Source organism: Balaenoptera acutorostrata, chromosome 13, assembly GCF_949987535.1.
Source record: "Balaenoptera acutorostrata chromosome 13, mBalAcu1.1, whole genome shotgun sequence".
Classification (NCBI taxonomy): Eukaryota; Metazoa; Chordata; class Mammalia; order Artiodactyla; family Balaenopteridae; genus Balaenoptera; species Balaenoptera acutorostrata.
In genome coordinates, this window is record NC_080076.1 from 51,222,707 (window position 1) to 51,247,861 (window position 25,155).

General features: G+C 39.3%; 1 protein-coding gene across 7 annotated transcripts in view; it reads left to right on the top strand.

Moving 5' to 3' along the window:
- The window catches only part of ZNF521 (zinc finger protein 521), a 283,477-nt gene that overhangs the window by 3,184 nt on the left and 255,138 nt on the right, over positions 1-25,155 (top strand). The window lies entirely within an intron of this gene.

A 25,155-nucleotide genomic window follows, 5' to 3' on the forward strand; every position in this document is an offset into this window, starting at 1 on the left:
TGGGCATTCAGCTCGCCTGCCTTTGGAATGAATTCACGGTGAAAGTTCTGTTGATTGTGGTGCATGTGCTACCCCGGGCTTCCTAAAGAAGATTTATTCTCATGCACGTAGGATTTTATGGGCGGTCAGTGAAGCTGTCAGTTGGCGGTATTCGCAGGGCAGTCTTTGACAAGTCGGATTGCAGGATATGGGACGGAGACCTGTGTAGTCCTTAAGTTAATAAGCAAAAAAAATGGCAAGTGAAAATGAGTAGAGGGCATTTTATTCTTTTGTTATATTGTCATATCGCAAAAATATTCCGGTATCTTCTCCATGAAGACACAGCATCTGTGTTTCAAGTGCCAAGTTCTAAATAAAATATTTACGTTAAAAACAAAGATTTAGCTTCCATTTTCTGTGTGGGCACGGAACACAGTGGTGGTCTCCTCTGTCAGATGCTTGGAAGGCTCCCAGAAGAGCGAATGGCCTCAGGTGGGCTGGCTGAGCTTTGGGGTGAGAAGCTGAAGACAGGAATAAAAATAGTACAGTCCTCGCTGAAGAGTGGATTTGTTTTTCTTCAGGGTATGCATTTACCTGGAAAAACGTATTTAGCTGAGCTATGTCAGATGAGTAATTGTGATATTAGTAGCGGTTTTGGAGCAGTAGAATGGCATTCTAGGTGGCTCCTTTTCTTCACTATTTTCCTTCCCCTGTGTCTTCCAGGAAGGGTCTCCATTTTCCAAAATGTGTTCGAGGAGTGTTCTGTCCATTATATTGTTTGGAAGGTCACACTTGGATCCTAGAAAAGCCAGGGAGGTATTATTACGACAAATATTCTGGCATAGTAATAATAATAATAATAAGCAATGAGCAACACTTTGCTATCAGCAGGCATAGCAAGCCAGCTTTGATTTGTTTCTTTTACGAAGAACTGATTAGTAGTTTTGCAACTAAGAGATTAAAACGGTGATTTTGTTAGAGGAGTGACAGTATTTCAAAACCTTGCAGATTACTTTTCACCAGTTTGAAGGAGGCATTGGAAACCATGAAAATGCAATGTGCCCTTCTAAATAAAACATGAAGTTCTGCATTCAGTCTCCAACTTGTCTCCTACATCCATACTATTTCTTTAACAAACAAGGTTCAAAAGATGTTTCTGATATGGCTGTCACTTCTGATATCATAATTTGAAACTCGTGTCTCAGGGGAGTAGTTTACATAAGGCAGGTACAAACAAAACAAAATGACGGTTAAGTTTGGAGTTTTTGTTTTCAACCAAATCCTTAAAAATAAGGACTACCCAAAATTCTATTAATAGTTGAATTTATTTTGGGTACTCATAAATTTAGCATTTTGAATGAATATCTACTCTAAATTGTGCACTATTTTTTGTTCTTAGCAAACTTTTGTGTAATTGTCCTAATAACCTGCCTCCTGGGAGTGGCTGCCAGGTTTCTGGCTGCAGTGGAGCGTGCCCTGCTTGGTCTCCTTACATCCTCTAAAGTGCATTAAAACTGTTAAACACCAAAGAGATTCACTTTTCTATTTGTGAAAGCTGCGAACTATATTTTGAAACGTGGAACTGTTTTACCCCTTCTGCTCTCAGAGCCCTAGCATCAAAATTCTCTCAGTCCACACACAAAGTCAAGAAACTTATTCTGTCCTTATGCTGCGAATCTTCAGAATAACCCTTTCTGTCTAATGAAACAGAGTTAAAGCCAGTATTTAGAGGCATGGATGGTCAGACAATTAAGTGAGTTACCCTCTACCCCATTTGCATTATTTATCTATTTATCTCAATTCCTGAGAGTAACCACGAGATTTGAATAGATTACCTGCCTGAAAATAGTCCTGCTATCCGCTTGTTTTCTGAGGTAGCAAATCAGTGGCATCAAATTGGTCAGTTGTGACCTACTTCTGTTTTTTCTTGCTGGCTCTTTATTCTATTTCTTGTGGTGCTTCTCTGATGGAAGTTTCTCTGCCATTTTACCTGATAAAAACAATTTTGGGGGAAATTTACTCCAAAAAGCACTTGTAAGAAGGAAAAAGTGGTCCACTTCATAAAGGTGTGATATATTCAGTAAGAGCCAAGTTATAAAGCTGGTGAGGAGAGAGGGGAGCACTTAGACATGTAAATGGCCAAGTTAAACACAAGACACAGTTAGGATACCTGGACCCTCACGTGTTCATAAACCCATACCAGGGGTCTCTATAGAGAAATGGTGGGAACCAGGGAGAAAGACAGCCCCAAAATACCTTGTTTAACTTGGCTGTCACAGTAGCTAGCCCTTTGTAACTTGGCACATTTTGAAGTTATCACACTTAGAATTGACCTTTTTTTTCCCATTTACCTTCTTTTGTACTTATAAAGTGTTTTTTTTTTTTTTTAAGGAGAAGTAATTTATTTAGAGGTGGCAAAAATATAATGAGGTGGCAAAAATTCAGCTCTCAATTTAAAGAAGCAATGTAAACTATAGAATTTGAAAGAAAAGGCAATGGGTTTTAAGTCCATAACCTTTCAAAAGTCAGAAAACCTATCTACTAGGCTGTATTCTCCGGTGGAAAAGCTCTTGAAATTGTAGGTGTTAAAAAAGCTGCCGCAGGGAGCTTGTACTAGCTCCTAAATTTAATAGAAACATTAAACTCTCCAATCCTTATTTAAACACATTTTTTTTCAAAGTCAAAAATATATTTTCTTATAGGTAGACAGGTGAAGTATAACTAAAAAAAGAAAAAAAAAGTGGTTCTCTTGTACTCTATGTGTTTTATTTCTTAAAAAAACAAAAACAAAAACAAAAAAAACAACTCCTTATCACTAGAGGTTCAGTTTTGGCTTTGGAAATGATGCCATAGTAAGGAAACTATTGCATTAAGACAGTAATAGTTTGCTTTTAATTACAACCTGCAATATAGATTTTTGCTCAAAATTATTTTTAGATAAATGAAGCATGACTCCCTTTTTTAATAACTAGATTTAACCTAAGGTAAGTTTTTAAAAAAATATTGAGAAAATATCTACATATATTCTTTTTCATAATTGTGAGGGCAAAATACTCTACTAATTCTGCAGCACACAGCAATATATGCATTTACTTTTGGATTTAGATGCTAAAAAGCCTGATGATTGGAAACACTGCAGAAGCTCAGTGTTTGTACCACCTTCAAACAGTTGCAGTTGGACTTTTTTGCATCTATCAAGCAGGGACTGTTTCTTCCCTCTACCACCTCTAAATTATACTGACTAGATGTTGAAGTCATTAAATTGATTATAGTCCAATCAGTAGACAATCCTACATAAACAAAAACAGCAATTACAGTTGGCACGAATCCCATGAGTGCTAGTCAAACTTCCAGGACTGATGGTCCAGTGAGTCTTTTCCAAAATGCTGGTTTCACAATTTCAGCAGTTCTGGCAGCATCTTCCTAAAGGGAGGGAACAAAAATTCATAAGATTCCACTTGGCCTTAAAAACAAAAACATCTGTTTGATGCATGAGTGGATTGTTGGCTTTTATTCATCCAGTCAAAAAAGGGTGAAAAATAGGATATTGAACATAAAAGCATACATGTAAAAATGAAATTACAAAGGGATTTGAGATTAGCAGCTTTTTATAAAGCAAGCTGTTAATAATTTTTCTTTTTTGTTTTGCCAGAGTATTCCCATATCCCTTAAAATCCATTGTAGTTATTGACAGCAGTGATGTCTAATAGTGATGACAGAATTTTTCAACTTTTTGCTTTCAGTAATTACACTTAGTTCTTTCTGCTTGCTTGTTTGGGTCATTGCAAGTCTTGTAGCATATCTGTAGGATATTTTTTTTCAACTTACAGCAACATTTTTGCTCCCTTCCTTTTATTTTTAAAGGAAGTCAGTTTTTGAGAATTGGCTAGTCTGGTAAGTTCTAGTGAAATACTTGTTGACATAAATCGAAACATAATATCAAATATACTTGCTTGAGTTTTCATTTTGATGTAAATCCATGCAATGAGGAGAAAGAGGTTTTGATAGTAGAAAAGAGCAATTCTACCAAGATCAATTAAGAATTTTATGAAAGGTGTGTTTTTCCTATTACTGTGCTTTATTAATTCATCTGACAGAATTCACATTGCTGGTTTAATGTCACTAATTCTGTTGCCATAGAATACATTCTTCATGGCTGGATTTAATGAATACCATGTTGAGTTTTTAGTTATTTCTTAGAGAAAATAATTTTAAGACTTGCAACATATTTTAGAAGCCTTATGGATTGTTTAAAATGTAAATGTTGTCATTAAGTAATATGTTAAAGAATGCTCTTGAATGAAATTTTGATACAAAAGCTGATATTCTGGCTAAGTATTTTCCCAGATGTATTTAATTTTTTTCTCCACTGACTCCCATTGTGCTGTCAAAGGTTAAAGTTAGTTCTGTGGGGGGGATGCATGCAAGTTTCTAATCCCATTTCAATTAAATCTGAAATATGTTCCCTTTTTTTTGTTTGGGGATTACATGGTACACTAGCTAGGATTGCATATACCTTATTTGCTGTAATGAAAGTGTGCTTGTCTGATTTAAAATACGTTCTGCAACAATATTATTACAAAGCAATTAAAACTTAAAGTTAACATTAGTAAATTTAAATAGCCCTGTTATAGTATTAATCAAATAGTGTAAGGAATGCTTTTAAATGGTTTAAATAATTATGCAACTCTTGGCATAAAAGCCTAACGCAAGATAAATCTTTGAAAACTAAGTAGAATTGTGGCTTTTTTTTTTTAAACTTTAATTTTAGGCAGCTTGGGCTTTTAGCATGCATCACATTTCACCTCTAGTATAAGTAATTATGCCAGTTTAGTAATTATTAGAGATGAAAGAAATTCAGTAAGACATGAATTCTTTAAAACTTCAGTAGCTTCAGTTTTAGCAGGCATAATGATCAAGCAGCAGTTACCCAGCTGCCTGGGGACCCTGCCACAGCTACAGGCACTGGACTGATCTTGGGGGTATCATTATTATGGCAGCACACACTACCGTTGGCATTTCTATTCTAGATGTCTGATTGCAGAGGTTTCTAATTTGGTCATTAAAAAAAAAATCCAGATTCAAATATTACTGTCTAGAAATTCCCCTTTTTTAGAAACCCCTCCCGAAAAAGGATAAATGCTTACATTTAAAAATTATTATTTTAAATTGGACACCAGTTTTAATTTCATGGGATAGTAAATGGTTTGAAAAATTCTGAAAAGAAAAATGTATATGTAAATTTGTCAGTTGCATGTGTATGTGTTGAACATGTGTTGAGCATTTAAAGTCTTGTTTTCAAATGAAGATGATTTGGTTTGGAAAGCATATACTATTCATGCATGAGCATAGCTGTCTCCCACTGAATGTGGTCAAGTGACTGACATTCAGAATATTCATTTTCATAATTCTGTAGGAATTATGTTTTGGTGTTTTGGTTTCAATAAAAATTTTTATATGTGTGAAATCAAAAGGTTTCAGTTATCACAACTCTGTATGAGATATACACATAAGCAATATGTACACACGTACAAACATACTCTGACGTTCTATTTAAAGTATACTTTGGTTAGCGAATTCATAAGTGTTAATCACTTTTTAAGGAAAAAAATGGATTGAATTGGATTTTGCCTAATAAAAATTGGTATCATTGTAAAGAATAGAATTTTTTTTAGAAATTAAAATCATTGTACCATTGAGGTTCATTATTTCACTGAAATTATTTCTCCTTTCTTTCTCAAGATTGGCTTTTCCCCAAATTTCTTATCCCATCAGTGCACTATGAGAGATATATCAAGATGCAAAGTTATTTACCTGACGGGAACGAAGGAGATACGTGGTTCTCATTCTCAAGTATAGACAGTCACATATATTCATACGGAATACATTTGTGAAAACCTATGAAGAGCTGAAGGGTCAGTAAGGTGAACGATAAATTCCTGTACTGAAGGGGTGCTGTGACCAGGACTCTAAAAAATATTACAATTTTTTAAACAATACGTTGACTCTTAGAAACAATTTCTAGCATTTCAAATGTGTTCCTTAGTGTTATTCTTTTCCTTTACAATAGAACCAGATTAGGTCTAGTAAGTGCATGACTATGACTAAATAGTAATTGCTTTCAGCATTCCTAATGATTTGGCGTGTCTCAGTTGTTAGAAGTGTATTAGACATATGCTTTCTATCACTAGTATCACACTTTTGTCTTTTCTTATTTTTATACATTTAAGGCAGTTAAGTATTCACAAACACCACTCTACCAAGTATCAATGAAGCCAAAAGAGAACTTTTGGTTGGGAAGGTGATGCCGTCATGAGTTCCAGTGAATGTTTTGTTCATTAGCTGTTGTACGGAGTCTGAAATTGCTCTGTGGAGGGTGGTTTGGGGCTGTCAGTGTGTAATATACGAAGTTAGATGTACTTTTTGCGGACATGAGGCAAGGGGTGAAAAAGAACTGTGGACTCAAGGGAATGCATATTAATTCCTGGAAAGAGTTGAGAATAAAAACAAAAAATTAGTTATGGTCATAAGTATTGTGACTTGGATATTAGTGCCAGTAAGGAGATGGCTGTGGAGTGGAAAGGGCGCAGGGGGCGAGTTCTGATTTGCTGTCTGCACTTTTTGACAAGTCACCTTACCCTCTGTTCTCCAGGATTTGGATTTCCTCTCCGTAGACTGAGGGAGCTCATTTCATCATTCAACAAGTTGTTTTTTGTTTTTTTTTTCTAGTGCTTATTTTGTCCCACGCACTGTGCTAGTTCCAAATATTCAGTTGTGAACCAGACATAAGCTTTGCTCTTATGAAGCTTAGAGTTTTGAAAATTGGATGAGATGTTAAATACTTTCCATTGCTTTTTTTTTTTTTTTTTTTTTATACTTTATTTATTTTATTTATTTATTTATTTATGACTGTGTTGGGTCTCTTAGTTTTCGTGTGAGGGCTTTCTCTAGTTGCGGCAAGTGGGGGCCACTCTTCATTGCGGTGCGGGGGCCGCTCTTCATCGCGGTGCGCGGGCCTTTTCACTATCGCGGCCCCTCCCGTTGCGGGGCACAGGCTCCAGACGCGCAGGCTCAGTAGTTGTGGCTCACGGGCTCAGTTGCTCCGCGGCATGTGGGATCTTCCCAGACCAGGGCTCGAACCCGTGTCCCCTGCATTGGCAGGCAGATTCTCAGCCACTGCGCCACCAGGAAAGCCCCTCCATTGCTTTTTAATTTGGGGGAAGAAAGCAATGCAAGTGGTGGGAGATATGTGTATATGGTGTATTCACTTTTCAGCAAGTTGGGTCAGTTAAAAGAGTAAGATAAAATGAGTTTCAAAAACATTTTTGGCACCGAAAGTTTGGTGAGTTATACTTTTTGAGAATGGTGAGCTTTGTTTTCTCTTATGATTAAAAGGTAGATACGCTCACTTGAACTGAAACCACTAAATACAATAGAATATCTATTTCCAGCTCTTTTTGGATTTAGGTCATTGACTTTGCAATATCTTTTAGCCCTCCTAAAATCTAGATAATGTTTGTAAAAGCTAATTGTGTGATACTAAAGTAAATTTTTTAAAATTTCAAAGAATTTGTGGCATCCTTGAAATAATTGGAGGCTCTTGGAGAATGTGTATGATATTAATATTAAGAAAGAGCAAAACTAAACCTCAATTAAGAGTCCCTAATTGCTATATAAAATCGAGGTGAAACAAGTCATGAGGAATTCATTCCATTAAATATTCAGGAATAGAACACTAAAGAATGAAACAAGTTAGTAATGAAATGTCCATAGCACAGGTTTAATTATTTTTCCCCAGGGAAATAGGTGAATACCTTGAAATAAACTTTTACAGAATCATGGATCTTAAGCATAAGACAGTTTAGGGATAATGATATTGGTTGTCTTGATGGTCTTCATGTTCAAAGACGTGAGTGCAGAATCAGCGGTGATGGTGGGGTGTAACTGACCGGAGAAAAAGACGATCACATGAAATCCCTTTTGCTTCCTCCAAAATCATATATGTCATTTTCATAAGTATTGCATCACTATACCAAATTTTTAATCTTCAAAATAAAACCATTACAAGATAATAACAGCATTTTTTTTTTAATTTTTTAATTTATTATTTTTTTATTGTTTTTATTTTTGGCTGTGTTGGGTCTTCGTTTCTGTGCGAGGGCTTTCTCTAGTTGCGGGAAGCGGGGGCCACTCTTCATCGCGGTGTGCGGGCCTCTCACTATCGCGGCCTCTCTTGTTGCGGAGCACAGGCTCCAGACGCGCAGGCTCAGTAGTTGTGGCTCACGGGCCCAGGTGCTCCGCGGCATGTGGGATCTTCCCAGACCAGGGCTCGAACCCGTGTCCCCTGCATTGGCAGGCGGATTCTCAACCACTGCGCCACCAGGGAAGCCCAATAACAGCATTTTATAGCTCCCGTTAATTGTAACTGTTTTTTTATACTTGCTGATTTGCATATTTAAAATCCAGTATGAGTGTGATGGTCTGGCAGACCCCTGGAATGGCTTCCTAGCTCTGTCTTTGCCTGTGGGTCCCTCAGGCCAGGAGAGGGTCAGCCAGGTGCCTGACTCATACTAAGTGCTCAGTAAACTTCTGTGGAACCAAAAATCACTTTATTATTATTATTATTTTTTACCAAAGGAATGTGTTGATGACTTCTGAGTTCCCTTCTCTCTCTAACATCGTAGAATTCTCATATTGAAAAATTGTAATTCTTGCAAGTTGATCAGTAATTCATATTAATGGGGGAGGGATGCTTTTAAAATTGTAACCTTAATTGGGTTGTAGCTGAGAACAAAATCAAACAGCAGAGGTGAGAAGGTCTTACTTTTTACTGTGATTTCTTGTCCAGACCCCCTATTTAGGGAACCAACACAGAAAGAAACATGAACTACACACTGAACCATTCTCAGGGCCTTTATAAGGATTCTGACTCTGTTCAAACTCTGGAATTTTCATAGAGCAGCTTTCAGCTTCTAGATGAGAACCTTGGGCCAGTGACCAATTCACCCCACTAGGGGTTTGTCATATCTCAACTGGGAGCAGCCCTAATAGCAGCAGCTACTTTGAACTAGAATTTGTCTGTACATGTGAGTGACTCACCAACTCTATATTTGCCTGGGTCTCGGGTGGATTTTTGCAGTGGGAATAGGTGTGAATCTGCAGCTGTGCAAGGTCAAAGTGTGTTGCTTTAAGGACAGCATTTTAATTTAGTTTGATTTACGTTGGCTCCTCATCTTCAATTCGTGTCCATCCATTTGCCCAAATGCTGGTACCATTTTCATAAAGCAACATTTCCCAAACCTTTAATGATTTTCCTCGCTTCACTCCTCCAGGCTTAGATTGTAGATTCTCAGGTTGGTTTTGTGCGATAATAAAGGCTTGAATATTGTTTTCATTTCTTAAGATTCATCTCACATCTTCTGTGGGGCTTTTTCTGACCCACCCGAGTTAAAAATGACTCCTCTCTTTATTATCCCTTCCATATCTCATATGTCATAGAAACTATGACAATACCTTGGTTTTCTGGGTTGTCGATAAGCTTTTTGAGAGCAGAGTTCTGTTTCTTTTCTTTGAATCCCCATAGCCTAAAATTAGGTGGTAAACAAACAAGCATACAAATGCACAAACAAATGCATTAATGCACTCATGTGTTTAATCAACAAATATTTACTGCACATCCATCATTTACCAGTCCTGGAGTGCTAGGAGCTGGGGATCCTATGAAGGAGACAGATAGGGTCTATGCTCTTGTGGAGTCACAGCCAAGCAGTGGAAATACATTAAATGAACAATTCAGCAGATACTAGTAATTTATTATTAGGTGAAGGGAAAGCCCTGGTGTTATGAAAACATTTCCCAGAGATATGAGTGAGGTCAGGGAAGGATCCTGGAGGAAGCACTTTCAAACCAAATCTGAAGTTTAATATGTTTTTGAATGCAAACCATTGAGCATGCTTACGCATGCTACAGGAATTCTTATCGAGTACCAATTATGTGTCAGGTGCGAAGGATACAGTAAGGAAAAAGTCAGACCCAGTTGCCCATGGGTTTCACAGAGCTAACAGTCTATGAAGACATATTTAGAAGACTCTTTGTGTCCCTCTTAATGTTGTTTAACTCCAAACTGTACTTAGTTTTGCAACAACGGTATACATTCAGTTCATACAAATGGTACCTATTATTTGCACATGACTAACTTGTGTACAAGTTCTGGCCATCGTTTGTACATGGGCCTGGTTTTTCCACTCTTAAGTAAACTACCCTAACTGTATTTCTTGAGTTTTTCATCACTTAGATCTGTTTATTCTTCCAAATATCTGAATTTCTTATAATTCTTATAATGCTGTCTAAATATGGGATAAACTCACTCATTTTGGCATCGTAAGAGAATTTAACAACTCTCCTCTCCATTTAACCTCATAGATAATTAGGAAAATATATACGAATCATGTAATATGTTTCTGCTTATGATCTTTACAAATTCTTAGCACATTTTCCACATCAAGGAGCAAATACTGGAATATGACAATGCATCAACAATTCATGAGCATATTCCGTAATTGAAAACTTACATAGAAAAACTGCGGAAAGATTATAAAAAACAGTAATCTACCTACCAACGCTCTTCTTTTTTTTTTTCACTTTTCAGCTCACGTTTTTTAAACATTTTCTGTTGTCTCTATTCATGATGGTATTATTCACAAAGTCCCAAAAGACAGTCTATGACAGGATGTTTGAAGCTACAACCCTTATCACCATCTACATAATTCTCTAAGCCAAGTCTTAGTGAGACGCATCCATACCCTGGACAGGCTAATAGTGTCCCCCCTACCCGCAGTCTATCTGAAAGTAGAGCGTTCCTATGAAACCTTTTGTATAGGAACTGGTGTATAGCAAGGAAGCAATTACCTTAGGACACATCTTGCTAACAGATGCACAAAATAAATCGAGATAAAGCACAGATGCTCACAGACACAGTTCAAAGCTCTGGTGGCTTGTTGCTGCGATGCCCAGTGTAGTTCCTGGGGAAGGAGTTGGTGGTGCCACTCTTGCTGCTGGGGGGTGAGCACTGCCGCTGTAACGGCTGGACTTGCTGCAAAACAAGCTCACGAATGCTATTCTTGCTTTCCACCTTCTTTTCTAAAATCGAAAATCGTCTTCGGATTTCTTTCAGTTAGAGAGAGCAGGTACTGATGTAGATCTTTCATAAAATCAAAGTGGCGGAAAGCGAACTTTCAAAAAGCTGGGGATATTGGTGATGTGTTGTCCCTACCAACTGTTCTTTAAATAGGTGTTCCACCGTTATTTAGAGGAGGAGGATTCTAGTGGTAATGTCTTCGGCAGCGAACTGGACCATTCATGGCAATGCATATATGTGGGTATCTTGGGTATCTTTTATTCCCAAACAAAAGTGGGAGCTCTCTATGTTGTCTTCCCTAAGTATATTTCCTAGAAATCCCTCCATATCAACACTTAAGACCTTTCTCTTTATTCTATTATTTTATTTATTTATTTATTTATTTTTGGCTGTGTTGGGTCTTCGTTTCTGTGCGAGGGCTTTCTCTAGTTGTGGCGAGCGGGGGCCACTCTTCATCGCAGTACGCGGGCCTCTCACTATCGTGGCCTCTCTTGTTGCGGAGCACAGGCTCCAGACGCGCAGGCTCAGCAGTTGTGGCTCACGGGCCTAGTTGCTCCGCGGCATGTGGGATCTTCCCAGACCAGGGCTCGAACCCGTGTCCCCTGCATTGGCAGGCAGATTCTCAACCACTGCGCCACCAGGGAAGCCCTCCCTTTATTCTAACAGCTGTATCCATTGTATGATGTTCTATCATTTATTTCTATTTTTTTACTTGTTTATTTTACTATTTACAAATGTTGCTTCAGTGAACATACACACATCCTTGCTAACGTGTGATTATATATATGGCGTAAATTTCTAAAAATGGAATTGCTGGATAAAGGGAACACCCATTTAACATTTTGATAGATATTGCAAGTGTGCCCTCCACAGAGGTAATGCCAGTTCACACTGCTGTTAGCAATAGGATTAGAGAGTGCTTGTGTTTAAATACTTTATCTTTACTGATGTGGCTTGTGAAATAAACAAAATGGTATTTCATTGACATTTTAATTAGCATTTCTGTAATTATGAGCATCTTTTCATATGTTTACACAACCATTTGTATTTATTTTTCTGTGAATTGCCTTTTTATTTCCTTGACTCTTTTATCTTTTGGTTTGAAAGAGCAGCTCATGTTAATAAGAAGATTAGTCCTTTTTCTGACTTACACATTGCAAATATTTCCCCCAGTTTTTCTTTTGACTTTGTGGGTGGTAATTTTTCTTCTTCTGCCATACAGAAGTTTAAATGTTTTAATTTTCAGTTTTGTCAGGCTTTCCCTTGTAACTAATAGAGTTTGTGTCTGACATAGAAAGGTTTTTTCTTTTTCCTGGTCATTCTTCTAGTTCTGTCTTCTCATTACACTGGCTTCAGAGCCTTGTCTGCCCCCCTTCACCCTTCTAGGTCCAGCACCCAAGCATATTTGTGGAAATATAATAGGTGCTTAGCAAACATTTAGTAAATGGGTCAATAAAGTATGGTGGTTAAGACCATGGGTGTTAAGTCAGACTCCCTGGGTTGAAATTTCAGTCTGTGGACCTTGGGCAAATTATGAAATCACTTGGAACTACAGTTTCTGTATCTGTAAGTGAGGGTAATAATAAGTACCTAATTCATAGGGTTGTTGTGAGAATTCAGAGTTAATTCATGTAAGCTCTTAGAATAGTCTGTCAGATAAGAAATACCTAGTAAATGTTTCTTACTCTCACTCTCAAAGGTCTTCTCCCTTTTGTGGGGAAACCCTTCATCCCATGGGCTACAAGTCTTTTCTGTGGATTTCTAGGTACCCGTGTGGCTGGACACAGCTTTCAGAGGCCTGCCTTGGATGGGTCCCTTGTGGACGTCTTCGCTGGGTTCAGTCCACCATGACAAGTCCCCTCCCACTGGCCAAAGCAGCCCTTGATTCCAAGCTCCACTTTGCTTTGCCAATGTAGAGAGAGTTCTGAAGGAAAAATTCCTGCAGAAATTCCAATGAAAAGATAATGAAAACATAAAGTAGAGCTAATTAATTTTAGAGCCTCTGTCATCTTCTTGGTAAGTCAGATCTTTGTCTTTGTGGTTCTTTGCAAAAGGGCCATCACTAAATGCTAATTTGCAAAGGTAGGCTAATCGTTCTTGGGAGAGGAGGTGGAGACAAATAACTCACGTATCATTATGAAGGTTTAATCATAGTAGATTGATTAATAATCCTTAAATTAAAAAGGTAAATCTGGGCTTGAGTTTACAGAGGAATTAGCCGAACAAGGGGATGATTTTCTACATCACCATACCCATCAGTAAATTGATCTAGAAGCATTTTCTTCTAGGCTTCAGAGAGGAATTCTGTGTTGTCTAGAAGTGGTATGAGGAGAGGGTGTAAAGATGGAATGTGTCTTGCTGACTGGCTGTGACCTACCAGTCCGTGCCTGGCTGTGTCTCGCCGCTGCTTTAATTTTATGTGAAACCTTATTTTGGGGCAGATTGTCTGAATTTTCTCTGCTCTTCATTTCTTCTTCATTCCCTTCTGCAGTAAGTCCTAACTGTTCAGTTTGCTTTATTTTTATTTCCCCTTGCCTTCCCTTGCTCATGTAGTCACCAGTCCTCTCTGTGTTTAGTTCATGAAATCACCCGGTCCCCACTCCCAGATTGCTGGGCTCCGACTGTCCCTTTGGGCTTTAGAAACCCAGCCTGTGCTGTTGCCCGCTGGTTGACCTCAGCACTCATTTGTCTGATACTCTGGGCAGACACTACCATGTCTTTTTATTTTAACTAAATTATAACTGTCATAAAGTTGTCTTTCTATATGGACAAAGCCTAAAACCTTAACACATCCAATCAGATGACTTTCAAATATCCATTTATACTTTTTCCTTCAATCTTAATGCTAAATGAAGTGAAAGAAATAGTAATTGAAAATCGGGGTGGAGAGAGTCAAGAGGATTGTGCGAGGCCACTTTTAATGAGTGGAATATCCTTAAATGATAGTAAGTGACAAAGGAAATTCCACTTTGAGATAATTTGAAATAGATATCCTAGAAGACGCTTTAGAAAGGGCTGGGGTGGCCTTTCAGTTTCCTAACAGGTCGGCCCTGGCTGGGGCTGGATGTCTTGTTAGAGAAGAGGTGAGAGGCCAGGAAAGTGCAGTGGCCCGAGCGGGGCAAGGGTGCTGGAGCACCCATCTACCCTGACGTCTCCAAGACCGGAAGAGCTTCTGTGCCCCATCCCAGGTCACACCAGGACTTTGTGATAGAACAGGGAAGAGTCTCAGTCTCTTGATTTCTGATTCTGGGAATTGCCTCTCACGGCTGTACACATTCTAGGCTGTAGAAGGTAAAGTGACTTTCCCCATCCTTCTCAGCCTCTCAACAAAAGCCAGAATCCTAGACCTCCTGCCCTGTGAGAGTCACCTTCCTTAGTCTAGTGTTAGCTGTCAGGGTCTCAGGCTTTTGTCCCCTATCAGTGTGTCCCAGTGAGTTGACCTGAGGGATACCATGCCTGATAACCTGGTTTTGAATCCTGCATGTTATGAAACCTACTAAGCCTCAGTTTTCTTACCAATAAAATGGTAAGAATCTATTTCACAGGGCTGTTGTATTAGGTAACACATGTAAGATGCCTAACAGGTATCTCAGCAGCCTCTTAGAAAGTTTGTAAGTAGTAGCAGCTTTTGATTATGGGTGAAGTTCACGGGGAAGCTGAGGAAGCAGACACAGTTCTTCCTCTTCCTCTTTCCCTCTTCTGCAAAGTCCTGAGGCGTGCGCGGCACAGTCTGTGACTGCCTTGTCTCTTTGTGTAGAGCAGAAACGATTCCCCCTCCTGGAGAAAGCCTGAGAGGAATGGTGCAAGTTTTTATATACAACTTTTAGTAACCATTCTCTACAATGAAGGGGGGCGCGTAATGGAGCTGGAGGAGAGGTGAGTTCACTCTTGATGGCAAATACTTTGTATTCGGGCACCTCTTTAATGTTTCTAAAGACACTGTGTATCTATTTCATTTGATCTTAAGTGAATCTTGTCAGTTATCATTGTGTCAGTTTTATAGATGAGGAAACTGAGGCACAGACACAGATCTCATCCCATTAGCACAGCTGAAGCAGAAAAAGAATGTAGATTTCCTGACTTGAAAATAGGCAGGCTTGAGTCTCAGAATTTTCTAATAGAAGAAGCCAAGGCCAATCTTAAGCCAAATCAAGAGGTGGAAATAATGAATCCTCTGGCCACCGCATTCCCCCCTCTTGTGTGCCTTTTTGCTTTAAGCATTTTGGTCTCAGTTCCCTATACTATTCCACCCCCAACCCCCAAAAGTTACTTCTACAAGAAAAAAAATATATGATATTAGTCAGTTACACCTGAGAGAGAATTGAAAGCAGTGGAAACCTGACAAATCCCTAATTGTGTGATTAAAGGCTTTGGCTTCAGATAAAAGAATCGCGTGCCTCAGAAAGCTGATCTGGGAGGTATTTTAGAGAAGGTCAGGGTGGGGTGCGGTGCTGGAGTGAGGGACCCAGGAGAGTTTTCCCACTGCTGGTGAGCTCTCAGCAGAAATATTTCCTTATAGAGGTTGAGTGGACTTTCAAAGGTGTTCTGGTTGCTGTCACTGAAAGGTCAGGAGATTTGCTTAGGTCGAGCCCTCCACCAGTTTGAGTGATAGGAGAAGTGACCGATGACTGTGCCTGCAACATTGGAGCAATGCAGCTGGCTTTGGGCTGAACAGTTCCTGGTAATGTCACGTTGGCTGTTTTAAATACACTGTGTGGAGAAGCTAGGGTGAAAAACCAATTCATATTTCCCAGTGGCAGGTAACCATCCTGAAGCAATGTCTGCTTTCTTTCATTTGAAATATGCCACTTTTCCATGCAAATTTGCTTTGTTGTTGTGACAAGATGGACACACGTGTTGGATGTGGGCTGTCCCGAGAACTGGTGGGACATCGATGCCATCTGTGGAGGGAATCGGGCATGACCCGTCACCATTCCTGAAGAAATGACGCCAATTCTGATGTCTTAGAGATGAGAGCTCAGAGATAGCACATACTTTTTTTTTTTTTTTTATAGTGTTGGCTAAATACAAACTTTCAAAAGGGTTGGATTTTTAAAACTTGCAAGCAGCAAGTAGTAGAATTGACCAGATTAGTGTCCTTATTATTCTTTTAAGAAAATAGGGTGAGATCTCCTGGCTCACCATCTGAGAACATGTTCCTTCTCCAGTGAAAATTATGTTTCTGAATGTTATATATATGTGTATATTTATATATATATTTTCTGCTTATTAAAGCACATGGTAAAAAACCAAAATGGTTAAATATGGTTATTTATCAGCCATTCTGCCTTATGTGTGATTGATTTAGTTGATTTTACTTTACGCATATTTGGGGATTATCTGATAATAAATCATCATTTAAAACGTTTATGTGTAATATATACTATCTATATCTATATCTGTGCTCATTATCTTGACAATTCAGGATTGAAACAACGTAAGTGGGAATATATTTCCACAAACGACTATTAATTTATAGTTACTAAGATAATGGCATACACGTTCACTTTCAGTTCTATCTGGGTAGCTCTGTAAATTGTGTATTGATTATGCTAATGGCACTGGTGTCTTTATTACTTGTCTGCAGATACATGCAGATGGAATGCACGTTTGGCAAGGTTGTCATTCTGTAGGAAAAAGGTGCCTTATTAAAATCTGGTTTTTGGAGATATTGCATTAGAACTAAAGAAAAACATTAAACTCATGGAAACATAAGCAGTTCTTATGTTTTAGGAAATGAAAAGTGCAGTTAAAAAGTTAAAAAATGATGCTCTTTTATTCCCTTTGTTTCAAATTCCTTAAGGAAAGTGTTTCAGAAATGGTACTAATCAATAATGATCTATTTTTATAGTTTATTTTTGGTTATGTGGGCTTTCTTGTTTTGTTTATCAGGCTGAAGGAACCTTAGACATTTAGGGTTGCCTATATTTTAAAATTTATTAGCCCAACTAGAGGAGAACAAAATGAATTTTTTCCAATTATACATGAATTTTCTTGTATTTTGTAATAGCTCATAAGTCATAAATCACAGCCTCACTTTTTGTTCTGATCTTTCATTATACAAACATGTACCTTATTTTATAGGATTTTTCTCTTTCCTTCTTTCTTTTTCGCTGAGCCATCATGTTACCAAATAAGTTGTTTAGAAACTACTTTCTTATCTTCCTGAATGGGATCATTTCTTAGAAATGTGGGCTGTACACTTACTTGTGTGCCAGCTCGAAAGGAAAGAAAAAAAATCTTAAAAAAATGTTGTTTTAAAATTATTTTCTACTTTATTTTAGTGACAGTTTGATCCCCAGTTTGTTTGAGAACCAGTTGGAGCTTCGGAATGGGAAAAAGGAAAAAAATAAGCAAAGTTTTTCATGTTCCTGAGCTATATGATTCCATTTAGTGGGATAATAATGCTCCATCCAGATCTTGTGTTTAATTCACAACCTTTAGGCAAGACCAGTTGTCCCATCTTTCAAATATATCATTGCAATTCAGAAGAGGAACTTCCCAAATTAAAACAAAAGCAAAAACAAAGTCACTAATAAAGAGAATGGAGTGGTAATATTTGAATGATTTTTGTGAATGAGATTGGAGTTTATCATCTCGAAATTTAAAGATGAGCATTGTTACATTGCAGCAAACGGATATTTCTTGTTCAAAACAAAACTTTCTCCCTAAGCTAGTGTTTCAGTAATTGTTGACATAGGTAACTTTGTGTCCAATTAAGAAATATTGTTACAATTGGATTGGTGTTAATCTAAAATAGCTGAAGTCATAAGAACAGTTGGTAGAAGTATCAGAAAGTATGACGCCTGGAATATAAAGCTTTTCTTCCCAGATTTTCTTTGGCTGGGATGGAGTAATGCTTCCTTGCTGTGCTACTATACCTGAGGCTTGTTGGTTACATTTAAAGAAGAAATAACTAGACTTTTCTCCAGATATCCAAATGCCTGAATCCTAGTTTCAAAACGTGTTTCCTTTATTGTTGTAGTTGCCCTAAGAAGCATTTTTCAAGGTACCTGGTCATTATGTGCTAAAAACTATGCATAGATCTTTTAAAAATAATTTGTTTTCCTTCAGAGTGGATTGTTAGCAGTTTTTTTTTTTTTTTTTTTTAAAGATTTATTTATTGATTGATTGATTGCTATGTTGGGTCTTCGTTTCTGTGCTAGGGCTTTCTCTAGTTGCGGCAAGCGGGGGCCGCTCTTCATCGCGGTGCGCGGGCCTCTCACTATCGTGGCCTCTCTTGTTGCGGAGCAGAGGCTCCAGACGCGCAGGCTCAGTAGTTGTGGCCCACGGGCCCAGTTGCTCCGCGGCATGTGGGATCTTCCCAGACCAGGGCTCGAACCCGTGTCCCCTGCATTAGCAGGCAGATTCTTAACCACTGCGCCACCAGGGAAGCCCGTTAGCAGTTTTAAAATCACTTGGCTGTAGCAAATTAGACCTGTATATCTGGATATTAAAAATATTTTTATGTAATATTTTTTCTGATATAAAATGGAAGAAAGGGTCCATGAGGCTTGGCTTAATATTGAGCATAGGGATGTAGAAGTTGGTTTTGTTTGTTTGTTTGTTTTTGTAGGGAGTTAGGGACTATACTCAGATGTTACCAACAGCCCCTTCTCAGTGAGCCAGCGACGCTGAGCATGAAGGCATCAGGGTAACTGGAAGAATCAAGAGTCTCAAATCTGGCGAGTAGAAAGGTGTATGCCAAGAAGCCTCACAAAACAAAACAAAAACAACAATAAAAAGACATTGGAGAGTTCCCTGGAAACCCTTCATCTAGGGGAAAAGCAAAACAAAACCTTTGCAGGGTAATTTTTTTCTTTTTCTATTAGGTTAGATAATTTTGAGTTTGTGTCCCCATTTTAGTGTTTCCATCTCATATTTGCCCTGTTGACTTGTTATCATTTTTTGTGGTTTCTCGCACAATTTTCTTCCACATGAAGGCTAAGCCTTTTAATGTGAATGTTCTAATGTTTTCATTTGGCTTTATATTATTGACAGTAGCGGTCTAGTGTGATTACTTTGTCTTTCAAAAAGGATCATGAACTACATGTGGAATCATGTTAACTTAAACTAAGGGTTAATTTTTTTCCCCTAAAAGATGGAATAAAAGAGAGCTATTAGAATCAGTATCTGTTTTTGTTCTTAGTCAAATTTTGCATTTATGTTTCCTTGGCTTTGTGTGTGTTTGAAATAAGACGAAAGTAAAAGGAATCTCACCAAAAACCTCTTAAGTCCCAGGAAGTGTCACCGGGGCCTTTGCAAATCTCTCGCACTAGATTAAAAAGTTAGCTGGTGTGATTGTGATATTTCTGTCCAGTCTGTCTCCAGCTTTGGCTTTATTGGGATTGTGGATAAAAGGCAAAATCTGAGTGTGAAGATAGTGAAGAAAGCAAGTCATTAGCCTTGGTTGATACACCTATTTTAAAGCCGAGATAGCAAGTTCATCTCTAGGACCGGCTCCACCATGTCCGACGCCTGGCTGTCACTGAGACAGCTCCCCATTTTCTTAGGGTCACAGTCAGTCCTAAGTCCTCTGAATCCTGTTTCTGGGATGCCTCCCGTGACCTCCTTTCTGCTATTGATTTAGCTTGCTCTCTTGGACTTCTTCCCTGCATTATGTCAGACCCTCCATACTGGTCTCCCTGCTTCCAGGTCTGGTCTCTTTCCAGACCGTCTTCTTAATCACCAGTGGGGCATCTCTCTAAAATGTAAATGCGATCAGTCGCTCTCCTTAAAATCCTTCAATGATTTCTCATAGCGCCAAGGTTAACATTTGAACATTTAGTTCACAGTAGTTCCTTCGTGATCTGCCCACTTTTCTAGCCTTGTCCCTGCCACTGCTCCCCTTTCTTTCCTCTCTATCCAGAGCCCTTCATTTGAGTAGCACAGAAGAGCTTGCACTTCCTGGAAAGCATCATGTTTTGCATCTCTGCCTTTACATATGTTTCCTCTTTTTGGAGAGCCATCTTCTACTTGCCCTCAGTGCTACCCATTCTTTAAAACTTAGCCCAATTTTGCTACTCTTTGGGTAACATTTTCCTGCCCTGCACCATCTGATTTAAAAGCCTGTGGGCTGGGCTTCCCTGGTGGCACAGTGGTTAAGAGTCCGCCTGCCAAGGCAGGGGACACGGGTTCAAGCCATGGTCCAGGAAGATCTCACATGCTGCGGAGCAACTAAGCCCGTGTGCCACAACTACTGAGCCTGTGCTCTAGAGCCTGCGAGCCACAACTACTGAGCCCGCATGATACAACTACTGAAGCCCGTGCGCCTAGAGCCTGTGCTCCACAACAAGAGAAGCCACCACAATGAGAAGCCCATGCATCGCAACGAAGAGTAGTCCCTGCTCGCTGCAACTAGAGAAAGCCCGTGCACAGCAACAAAGACCCAATGCAGCCAAAAATAAATAAAAATAAAAATAAATAAATTTATTAAAAAAAAAAAAAGCCTGTGGGCTTTTAAAAGTCTGTGGGCTCCTCCATCCGAGCAGTTATCCCTCCTTCTGTAGTCATTGGTTTACTCATCTCTCTCTCCCCCTTCCCCAGTGCTTGCCAGCCCTTCTCATGTCATGGCACACGCAGAAAAATGATACGTTTTGAAGGAAACACTTGGATAAATGGAGAGGCAACTGGCCTGAGTTTCCAGTTATCTCAAGCTGTACGTGGCCACTTCGAGGGTGGAAAGGATCAATATCCTTGAACACCTGAACCCGCTTTTGACCCGCTGGTTGGGAAGCTCTACAGCAGATTGCAAGCTCCTTGGGACAAGGACCAGGTCTTAGACTTCGCATCTCGAGGGCCTTAGCCAAATGCCTATTGCTGTGTGGGTGCTCAGAAAATGTTTGTTTACTGAAGGTGTGACAAGGCAACCACAGTCACTCAAATTGAAGGTTAAATGACTAAGGCAGGGATCTGTTTATAAATACTCTGTATGAAAGTTGGAGTGCTAAGATGGCTTTCTTCTAAATTTCATGTTAAAGGTAAAGAGGGATGAAGAAGAGGACGGAAATTTGAGTAAGATTCTGATTGGAAGCCAAGAAACGTTTTATTTGGTTCCAAAATGTGCATGTATATTTTTTGTTTTGTGTGTGTGTGTGTTTTAACCTCTCCCAGGCTAATTTCCTCCCACTCAACATCCTCCTACAAGGAATTTCATTGTAGAAAGAAGAGTGGTAATAAATTCATGTTTGGCATGTGCTCCTTCATAATAGTGCATCTGTGATATTTCTCTTTGGTCTTCAAGGATCATGATAGACCTGTAGAACAATCAAGCAAAACCACAGAAATTCTAAACTTCAACTGTGTGATTTTGTTTAACATAGAGATAATTCTTTTTGTCTGAGAAGATTTTAGAGACAAAGGAGAGAACAGTACATGAAAAGGTTTTTTGGTTTTTGTTTTGTTTTTTCCTTTTTTTCTGTAAAACAATTTAATAACTTTCACAGAATAGAGTGGTTAGAAAATAAACATTGCAGGAAAAGTAGAAAGAGCACGTTTTTATCCTTGACCACTTGAGCTCTTTGGACCTGTTGCCATCAGCCAGGTCTCAGCCTGGGAGGGCCGTCCCTGTCCTGAAGCCAAAGTTCCAGGAATGCTCATCCTTGGCCACCTCACTGATTGCTTTTGTTTTTGTTTCCTTTTGTTTGTTTACCTTTTCTTGAGAGTAGAAAAAAGTGAGGTAGCAGAGTAGCAGGTAGGTGTGGGCCAGATGGCGCCTTCCTTCATTAGAGCCTGCTGGCGATTTTATAAACAGTGGACGATTTATTTTCCCTGAATCTGTTTTCATCTTATGGGATTTCCAGTGAGAATGCATATGTAGAGCCCAGAAAGCGCAAAATAATGATCCCACCCTTTGGTTTTTGAAAAGGAGGGAGGCTCCTTGTTAACTCTTGGTATCCCGAAGGTCACTTTTCCTCTGTTCTTAGAAAGTTATCAAGATACACCAGTTGATGGGATTTGAACATACTTGGAGGGGAGGAGTGCTGTCAGACATGGTTTGCTCTAAATAGGAGTAGTATCTGGTTTTCTTTTTAGGTGTGGGACTTCTAAAGATGTCAGTAAACCCTAGAAGGCCAGTTGTTGTGACCACATGTGAGCTTTAAAAACATCATTCTCTAGGTCTGCGTCTTTATTCCTGTGCTGCCCCTAGGTTCTTCAGAACCATTTTTTGTTTTTTTTAGATTCCATATATATGTGTTAGCATACCGTATTTGTTTTTCTCTTTCTGACTTACTTCACTCTGTTTGACAGTCTCTGGGTCCATCCACCTCACTACAAATAACTCAATTTCGTTTATTTTTATAGAGAATGGACTTGAGGACATGGCGAGGGGGAAGGGTAAGCTGGGACGAAGTGAGAGAGTGGCATGGACATATATACACTACCAAATGTAAAACAGATAGCTAGTGGGAAGCAGCTGCATAGCACAGGGAGATCAGCTCCGTGCTTTGTGACCACCTAGAGGGGTGGGAAAGGGAGGGTGGGAGGGAGACGCAAGAGGGAGGGGATATGGGGATATATGTATATGTATAGCTGATTCACTTTGTTATACAGCAGAAACTAACACAACAGTGTAAAGCAATTATACTCCAATAAAGACGTTAAAAAAAAATCAGACAATTCATTATTATTTGCACAAGATTATTGTTAACTTGAGGTGCATCATTTGTAGCGATCTGGGGACATTTGAGTGTGGAATGCATTTGTTTAAATTATTTGTTTACTTATTCACTGTAGGGTTCCTCAAAATAAGACCTGGGTTATAGTACTCTTTTTATTTTCAGAAGATATCCTTGGAAGAAAAAACTTAGGCAGCTTTCCAAAATAACGAAAACATATTTTTACCAGTCCACTAGCAATGTAGTGTTGAGGCCACTTTTTCTTGAACATCTATTTTTTTTTTATAGTTTTAGGTAATTAAGTTCCAGGAGGTCATGGTCATCACATGTTCTTTTTTTAAGGCAGTATGCATATTTTAGCTGTTATTTTTGAACTTACTGGCACTATGTGGGTTGCTTTAAGATTGAGTAATTCATGCCATGGTTGTTTAATTTGGTGAAAAGCTGGCTATGACCAGAGAACAAACTATAAGGAAATGGTCCAGTTTTAAGTTTGTGTTTGTGTTTGACTATTTTGGGTTCATTCATCTCTTGCCAATCTTAGTTGTTAAGCAGTCTTCTTGCGTTCATATTTACATCATCCTCAGAACCCTGTGTTTCTGCCACTCTTATAAAAATGTACTGGATTGTAAGGTAGAGCCTCACGCTTAGAGTCAACCAGGAAAAGCCTCATTTATATCTCCAGCAAGAAGGACAGAGGGTCTGGACTGCATACTCACTTCCAGAAGTTTTTATAGTAATACTTTGTATCTAGGCTCTGGCTCTTACCATTAAATGTGCTTTTTATAGAGTACCAGGTTATAAATGTAGTGCAGCTACGGCATATTAATCTTACTGCAGAGATTTAATGAGGCAGTTGTTTTGCGATGGACACTACTGGGAACAGAGAGCAGCAGAGTTTTACTTTACCACTGAGCTGCAGAAATATTCCTTGCCTGGTAATAATTATAACCACATGATCTCTTAGTTTTTCTTTCTTTTGCCAGTGCTTTTCCATGCAAAAGTGGCTTGGAAGGAGGTCCATTTCTAGGCAGTGAAATGGATTGGAAATTGGGCTGTTTTCTCAGTGGTTTGACATTTTAACTTTGATCAGGCATGGAATCCTTGTTGCACAGAGAGAAATATGTAGGATGAGTTTCAAGAATACAGATAGTCTTTGCCAGTCCACTGAGATGGCTTTTAGATATTCATTACTTTTACTTGACTTTTATATAGGTTATAAAAAGTAAATGTGGTGAAACCTCATTTTTACATGGACAGAACAGAATTTCTGCTGGTTGGCCTTAAACGGATCCCACACTTGAAATTAATTGAAGTCCATGGGTTTATAGCCTCCAACACTTTTTAGCCAGTGCAATTTTTCATTTCCCCCAAAGTTGTAATTTTATTAAACCAAGTTGTAGCAATAACAGCCCTTATGAAGAAGAGGATGAGAAGAAGGAAGAAACCACCCGCCAGGGAACATAATAAGGGGAAAAATTACACTTCTTTTAAATTTCCATTTACAAGTAATGCTAACAAAATCGGAAACAGAGAGCTGCCATTTATTTTTACAGTAATAATTGTGTCTTTTATCCGAGTCTGAACACTTTCAGTCCAGTACATCATAGGGACCCTTTTGAAGGGATGGGCCGGCAGGTTGGTTGGCCAGAGGTCATTTGTGACGGATGAAACGGATTTGGGTGGCCTCCTTTAGGGCAGAGGACAGAGCGGTGCCTGTGGCTGTGATGGGGTTTGTGGGGGGCAGTGCAGGGGGGTGTGCGGGTATCTTAAAATATTGCCCTTTGGGTGGGTTTGTAGTACAACAGTAGAGTTGGAATAACAAGCTGTCCGTCCTGCAGTGGTGTTCGGGTTGGAGCAGTGCTTCCAGGGACGGACGTTGTATTTATAACTCCTTGGGCTGAAGTCAGAGGTCTGAATGGCTAGCAGAGCAGTACAGTTATTTCTTATGACTGACTCTCAAAGGGCTTTATAAAAACTACATAACTAAGTCCATGTGCAATTATTGAAGTGTAGCCGCCTGTGGGAAAGAAATGGTTGACAGTGTCAGCTTTCTAGAATCTTCCTACCTCAACTGCCATTAGGAATGGAAACTCCTAACGCAAATGAACGGATCTTTTGTTTTGTTTTTTTGTTTTGCTTTTTTTTTGGCTGAGTTAGGTCTTTGTTGCTGTGCGTGGGCTTTCTCTAGCTGCGGCGAGCGGGGGCTGCTCTTCGTTGCGGTGCGCGGGCTTCTCACTGCGGTGGCTTCTTTTGTTGCGGAGCACGGGCTCTAGGCGCACGGGCTTCAGTAGTTGTGGCACGTGGGCTCAGTAGTTGTGGCTCACGGGCTCTAGAGCGCAGGCTCAGTAGTTGTGGAGCACGGGCTTAGTTGCATGTGGGATCTTCCCGGACCAGGGCTCGAACCCGTGTACCCTGCCT